Source organism: Oryctolagus cuniculus, chromosome 13 (genome assembly GCF_964237555.1).
Source record: "Oryctolagus cuniculus chromosome 13, mOryCun1.1, whole genome shotgun sequence".
NCBI classification, from domain to species: Eukaryota; Metazoa; Chordata; class Mammalia; order Lagomorpha; family Leporidae; genus Oryctolagus; species Oryctolagus cuniculus.
The window spans coordinates 96,432,130-96,440,176 of NC_091444.1; the positions used below are offsets into that span (position 1 = coordinate 96,432,130).

General features: G+C 40.4%; 1 long non-coding RNA gene across 1 annotated transcript; it reads right to left on the reverse strand.

The window, feature by feature from the left end:
* Positions 1-290: 290 nt before the first annotated feature.
* On the reverse strand, positions 291-2,566 carry LOC138844887 (uncharacterized). Its single transcript, XR_011381306.1, has 3 exons — positions 2,187-2,566; positions 1,149-1,265; positions 291-562 (listed from the first exon to the last, which is right to left on the reverse strand). It is a non-coding gene; the product is annotated as an uncharacterized lncRNA (long non-coding RNA).
* Between the last annotated feature and the right edge of the window lie 5,481 nt (positions 2,567-8,047).

Consider the following 8,047-nt stretch of genomic DNA (forward strand, 5'->3'; position numbering starts at 1 on the left):
AGCGAGTCTGTAGTGGTTTTCTATCACCCATGAATCTCATTATGTCTCTATGTTTCCTAAAGAGCCAAGACCTTGCAGGCATAGCCTGCATCTTAATCTGGGTGCAGGCAGTGTACTGGGCAGCACAGCACTGTTAGGACCACTGCCTTTACAACCATAGTTGTGGACAACTCCACATCCCAGCTTGGTTTATTTCTTATAAAATTCAAGTTCTTTCCACATTCTCAAAGTGGTTGTTACTAAAATCTCATTCCTTGTTCCCAATGCTGATTGAAAATAAAAAGCACAAGTTTAAGCATAAAAGAAATAGATAATTTAATCTATTGAAGATGAGGGGGTAGCATACTTCTTTCCCAGGATTTGGCACCCTGCTGAAAGAGGATGATTTGGGGATTTTAAAGGAGGCTACAAGGAAGGAGGAATCAGGAATAGAGGATCAAAGAATATGGACAGCTGCATGTGAAGTGAACCATGATGGATTCTGGCCCAGTTTATCTCTGCACAGCTTTATCTTGCAGGTGCCTCCTCATTCCACAATGATGACACACTAGCATTCCTCTCCCTGTAATGAAAACCAGAAAGATTATTTTTCCACCAGAATTGTTCAGTCCCATAGCAGGAGGGGAGCCATAGATTAAAACATATAACCAACCTGAGTGTGTTTATCTTGGTGAGCTAAGGAGATAGTTGTGGAATTATCAACGATGTCTACACAGTGTTCTGTTTCAAGGGAGGCATGTTTTCCCCCTAGGCAGCTGTAGCTTTAGAGAACTACTTGCCTCAGTAGGAAACTTCTGTTATTTAATAAGCACAGTCCTCTGGCTCTGTCATTTATGACACTTTGAATATAATTGGCCAAGGCTTCAATGTGCCAAATTCAGTCCCCATTCCTAACTGTGGGACAGAGATAATAAGATCCTACCAGTGGAAGACGTAACTGTGAGGCAAGTTTGGGAAACTGGCAGACTTCTGTATGTTTTTCTATTTTCTTTGAATAAAAAGGAGGCCCAAGTACATCATCGCTAACCCAGGAGCAGCCAAGGCCATCAATATTCCCCTTTCAATGCTGTGGATATTTATTCTTGTGCTTCCTCTAAGCTGCAAGGGATGGGAGAGTGCTTTGAGCTCAGCTTTCTGGGCTAAGATACCTTGTGGCAGTGCTATTGATTCTGCAGTTTCTGGGAGAGTTACTACTTCATATCCAACCCTTGATTTTCCTGTCCTGTGAAGCTGTTTTGATACACAAAGAGTTCCCGATCTGTAACCTGTAAGGGGATATCGGTCAGATCCAGCCTAATCAGACGTATCTGTTACATGACCTATAATCAGTCACATAGTTTCCCCAGGGGAGTCTGAGGGCAAGGTGGACGGATTAAAATATGATTCAGTTTTACAGGATCACTTCAGTTGTCAAATAGTACAGGTTAGTTTTTACCATAGGGCATGAAGTAATCCAGTAAGATCCTTGTTGTTACAGAAGCGGCAGCACATAGTAAGCTGTATGCACTGTGGTGAGATGACCAAAAGTGAGCTCTATGTCTCCTGCAGTACTTCACAAGTGGCTGTTATTCTCAGACACCACAGCCAGTCTTTGGTGGAATGTCCACATTTTTGAAATGTATACCATTGGTCATTTTATTTTCCCCAAATTTTGAGTCATTCCTTCCAGTCCTAATCCTTGCTTCTCATGTACAAAGAGGTCAAAGCCCTTTCTCAACACCTCCCTGTGTGTGCTGTAGGTGCTGTCTATAGAATCTAGCACTACATGTGAGGATGGCAGCTATCAGTTCTAGTTAGCATCTCTCTTTTGAAATTGGGGTACTCTTTAATGGGTATAGTTCTATCAGAGTCTTTTGTGACAGTTACTACCAGGCAACCACACATAATGACCCTCCCTTTAAAACCTCTTGGTTTTAACCTAATTTTGTTTAGGATTAAAACCTGTGATTCCATCTTGATATTTATTTCCCTCTTTGTGATCACGATCTTTTGGGGGGCACAATGCTGATCAGCCATCCTGCAGCTAAACTTTACTTATCCCTCATCGCCCAGTTAGATTTGACCCAGCTATTCATCTGGTGCCATGTTGGAAGGGAAGTCATGACCAGAAGGCATTTTCAAAGAACAATTTTGTCCCAATTTGAGCAACAGAGAGGTGAAACAAGTGGCTCCCAAACTAAATTTACCTGGAGTCCATTGTTAAACTTAGTTTTGTTTATTCTGTAGGTTCCAATCAACATCTCAAAGTGCCAGGCATTTTCCTGCTGAGAATTGTACTTCTGTAGACTTCTTACAGGCAGTAGGCACACACTCAAATAGGAAAACACCAAGCACAAGATAAATCAGGTTGACATCTTAAAAATAGTGAATAGAGATACAATCAAATAGTAGACATGATAACTGACAATTCATGTAAGTACAGCATGAAAGGTTGAGTATCCATGTTAGTCTCAGACCCAGAAAACTCTCCAAGTTAGCAGTCTAAAAACAATGAACAGAGTTACAGTCTACAAGCAGGTATGTTATAGTTTGTTGATTGGCTATTTGCCTTACAGTAACTAAATTTCCTTTGACATATAATCTCACACTTGGAAAATTCTCCAAGTTAAAAGGCAAATCTATGACAAAACTAGATTTTTTTAAAGCTACAGTGTCTAGTATTTTGAAATTTTTGGATCTGCTAAAATATGAGAAGTCCATTTACTCACTGCAAGACTGAAAACCCTACAAGCCAGGCATTTTATGCATGATTTAGATATGCCAATGTTTCTAAATATATTCTGTTATGAGGACAGATTCTGATGAATTCATGAAGACAATCACATTGCCCCCCCACATATACCATATTTATAAAAATTTTTGAATGTTAGAGCAATTACGTGGAGGGAGTGGAAAATAAACACTTCTTCTCTGGTTACAGAACAACACTTTACCAAAATACAGTAAACCACTGAAATCACGGGAACAGTTTTCCTGAACCTAGAAGGTGAAACATTGAAATATTAGAACCAACAACACTTTAAATGAAAGATGGAAATCCCCAGATGTCATTGATTCGTTTAGTCTGATTAATTTTTGCCCTGTTTTACATTAGACACTTTCTAGGTGTTCCAGGATTTTCCCCCCAAGTTTTGGACATTCTTACCTATTCCGTTGACTTTAAAGCAGTCAGAAATCTGTATTTAAGAACACTGCTTAGGGTTTTAGAGAAGAATCAGAATTGTTGATACAATGTCTCAGAACATATCTGACAGGTTTATGAAACTGTCCCTATTCAATCTCTGGGCCAGTGATGGGAAGGAGTCCCTCAAAGTAACTGTTCAAAATAAGGACACTTTTCATTGTGAAATAATATCCACCCACTTAGAGTGAGTTAATCAGTTATAGACCTGATGTAATCATACTTACAGTGATCACCAAATATTGGAAAATGAGTAAACACCCAAAGCCATCTTCCTTGTTAGCACTCAGCTCTTTGTAAACAATGAGAATTCAACAAAGAAAGCAAATAACACAAGAATTTACCTTAGTGAAACACAAATGGTTTTCTTGGCCAGGTACCAAGGGGTAAAACCACTAGTATAGAATCAAGTTATCCTGTCATCCAGGATTTTAAGATAAAAATTTGCTGCCCAGTCATACTAGAGTCAGAACTGGAGAGGAAAAGAGCATACAGAAACTGACCTGAAAGCCAAGGAATAGAGTCCACAATTAAACTACATTCTAGAAGATGGTCAAAACGATGAAAGGAAAACTGATTAAAAGAACCGTGGTACAGCTGGCAGTGATGCGCAGTGGTGCAAGCAGCCCCCTGCAATGCTGGCATCCCATATGAGCAGCAGTTCAAGTTCTGTCTGTTACACTTCTGATTCAGCTCCCTGCTAATGGTCCTGAGAAAGCAGCAGCAGATGGCCCACGTACAGTGGCCTCTGCACCCATAAGGGAGAGCCAGTGGAGTTCTAGGGTCTTAGCTTTGGCCTGGCCTAGCCCTGGCCTTTTCAGCCATTTGGGAAAGTGAATCAACAGATGGAAGTTCTCTCTTTCTCTTTTACTCTGTCTTTAACATAAATATTTTTTTTAGAATGAAAAGATAAATTTATTTTGGTTCAAAAGAATTTCAAAATCCACACATGATTTTTCGTGATATGTATCTTCCACGTACTTTTCTGAGGATTCCTTGTATGAGCAGCCCGCAGGTTCTTAGGGTAAAATCAGGTGAGATATGTGTCACACAGAATTGCTACAAGCAGATAGTTGTCAAATATTACTGCCTTGCCAGACCTGGAAGTAAAAGACACCGTAGGAAAACACAGCACTTGTTTGTCTTAAATGTCTTTGAGCAGCTTTTGCACAGCTTTTGGGATGCTTTGTTTTCTTAATATCAAACAGGAGCACAGCAATACAGGTAGTAGGGCCTCCTAAGAAGCAATACTATTTGTATAGAATTCTCAGCTGCTTATTTAGGGAGAGCAGCAAGCAGCATTTAACCTCCAGTTTAGACCTTTATTGGTTTTCAGTGTGACGCTTTCTGTTTCTCAGCAGATAGCTCACCAACAAACACCGTTCTTCTCCACCACGTGTTCCAGATTACATTGCCCAAGAAATCGGATCTGTTGTTAAAATGTTTATTCAATCAAGGTTCACGAGTACAGCTCAGAATTCCTTGGCAACTTCGAGCTCCCTAGCGTCAGCCAAGAAGGTGTTATTAATCTCGCATTAGAGATGATAAAAATGAAGCTCCCTGGGGTTAAAGCCTAAGAAGCAGGCTAAGTTGTTGTGAAAGTTCCACAAGATCATTTAAGTTCAGAACCCAGTACTACTTGACACCACCTACTCAGTGTGCACTCAAGAAACAGCTACTGTTGTCATGGAGAAAGCTGGACTAACCTTCTGAGCCACTGAAGAGGAAGTACTAGTAAAAGCTCCCCTAACATAAATATTTTTAAAACCACAAAAACAAAGATGGAACATAATATATGAATTTCCCCAGGGCAACAAGTGGCTCTGGCAGCTGCTGGGATTGTCCCTGTTTCTCCCAGAAGGCAAAACCTCAAAAGCAGGGACTGTTAACACCAACTGAAGTGGCCTCTCCCTCCTCCAACAGCTTGAGTGGGTAGACCTGGGTGCACTGCCACAGCCAATTGTTCTATCCATCTATCCATTGGCACCTGGCAGCAACAAGGGTGGGAGCCTATCTGCCACATTTGCCCAAATTTTCCATTTCTGAAAGTTCTTGGTTCCTGTCCCCAGTGCTCAGTCAAAATGCTGATAAGATGTGAGGGTAAGAAAAGATACCGTTCAGTCTATCAGCAGATGAGGGGGTAGAAGACTTCTAAATCCAGAACTACCAATGTGCTGGATAAGGGTGTTTTGAAATTTTTAAAAGGAGGCTGTAAGAAGTTGGGAGTCAGACTATTAGGAGAGTAGAATAGGGACAGCCGTATGTTGTTCTTCAGCCGGGCAATAAGGGGCTGGCTGGAGTCACAGTGGTTATCTCATCTAGGTACAGGCTCAGATCATGCTGAAGTTCCTCACTAGTCAGTAATGCCAAATTCTGCAGACCAGGGTTTGGATGGCCAGTGGGCTTCAATGCTTTTTGCTCTGGGCCTAAAATTCCCCTAAATGAAACTCCTTGAGTCTATTCCAGTCATTAAGGTGCTATCTGATAATAAACTTCCAGGGCTGGCTATTAAAGTCCCTCAATTCAGTGAGTCAATGTAAGGAAGGAAGGCTAGAGACAGGAGTCTGATGGTATATAAAATTCAATACATTATTTAGGGTCTCAGTTTCAGCTGTAATAAAAGAATTAAGCTATGAGAAGATGTGCTGAAACATTAAGGATATACAAATATTGATTTTTAAATTCCTTATGTATCTTTCTGTCCATGTCGCATTTGTAATTGATTACAAATCACACTTGACAGATTTGAGCTTTGTTGGGAAAGAACTTCAAGAGCTATGGCTCTTCTAAATAGATAATAAATAAATCTTCTTTAAAAGAACTTAGAAGCTACATAGATGCCACAGATTAAAATAGGAAGTTAATTAATGTCTCTTCAAGGTCTCATTATTTCCAGACAGGGTATTTTCAGGCTTGTGTGTTTCCTTTAGTATCATACATAAACACACTTCAGTTCAAACTGTAGGAAGTCTAGAAAGTGGGATGAGTTTTAACAATCCACTGATCACTGAGAAAGCACAAAAAGCTGACTGGTGTCAGAGTGAAAGAAACAGACTGTTCTTTTTCCCAATCTGCTGTGGGTAAAGCAAAGAGGTGTTCAGAGCCTCAGACATTTCAGTCCTGAGACCCTTGAGATTCCAGCCACCATTAACAGAAGTTTAGATAACAAATCTTTAAAACTCCATGAAGATGATCAAAGATGCATTTCTTAGCCATCCTCGCTTAACTCTAATTCTATTTTCAAACAAATCTACATTTATGCAAAATAAACATCTTATAACATTTAACCTTCACTTGTGGTAAGAATTTAAAAAAACTACTGTGATCAAGGAACTTCCTCCATGTAGCTGAGGTGGACACTTGAGAGTGTGGGGACAGTGGTTTCTGTCTCTTAGTATTCTCAAGTTGTGTTGGCTTCTGCTGAGTGTGAGCATGATCTGTGACTTCCCTCTGATGATTACAGTATGGGAATTGTGAAGAGTTTTGCAGATGTTTTACAATTCCAAAATCATTAATTAAAAAAAGTTAGTACAAAAGTAGGTTATACTGGATTATCCTGTGATTTGAGGTAGTCCTCAAGGTCAAGAACTGGGACTAGCCTCTAGGAATGGACTCAGACAAAATATGAGATTGCAATTGCATGTGACTTTGAGAAAGTAATTTTGTGATGATGTTATATAGCAATAGAACACTAATTCACTAAGACTATCTACAAAAATCAAACAAAACAAAAATCCCAAATACAACATATATATACTATTTCCCTTTGAAATTTCAATGATACATTAATACCTATAATATTCACTTTTTCTCATTATTGTTCTAGGAGTAGGAGCAGAAAAATAAAATAAAATAAAATACCTCCAGGAACTGGTAGGAAACAAACTGTCAATATATAGAACCCTTGGGGGAAAAAAAAGCCCATGGATTTATACTGATAGAAGTAAAAAAATATGTTGAAAATTTGAGAGCTCTTAAAATGCTGCGCTGAGACCATATGCATTAAGGAAGCTTGTCAGTCAGTTCCAAGGTTTCAGAATAGGGAGGAGCTTACTGATCTAGCCCAGATGAAGATGGTTTAATAAAAGTGGTGATAGTGTAGTCTAAGGGAAGAGTTAGGGAAAAAATGGCAGAGGAAACTCTTCTGTAATTAGAGGGGCACAGTGGACCTACATGGAGGGCTTGGGCACCCACAGCTTGGAATTCAAATAGCCAAGAGCCTAGGCACCAGCACTGGAAAGTGAGGTGAGATGAGACTGCAGTAGCCTGAGACACTGGCCAACAAGCAGCAGGAAGGGCCTAGAGGGAATGAGGCTTGAAGCCCTGTGGGGGAAAGTACACTAGCCTAACTAGAGGAGATAAAAAATAAAAGGGACAGTACAGACACGTTTCGAATCACCTTACAAAGACATGAAGCCAACAGAGTCAGCGCCATTTTGGACATATGTAACAGCTGTGCCAGCTCTGGGCTGCAACCAGCAATCAGCTGAGTGGGGACTCCAGACTCTGGTAGGGAGAAATAACAGGCAGCTAGGAACTTGTGACTGTGTGATGCTTCTGAACTGGGACTGTGGAAAAAAAACCTGAGGGTGTGTGGGAGAACTCAAGGTGTGGCTGAGAATTTGAGTCTCATTGGCAGATGCTGCAAGCTCAGACAGCTCTGGTTACCCGGGAGAGACATTGCAGGGGAATATGAACTTATACTGAGGACTGAACAGATCCTTTGCGTGGTCCTTGGAACAGAGCAGATGAATATTATGCCCAATCGAGCTAGCACTCAGGCACTGATTGCCATCGAGGAGAAGAGCTCAGCTGAGCAGAATTGCTTCCCATTTGATTAAAAAATAAAAGGGAGGGAAGACTTAC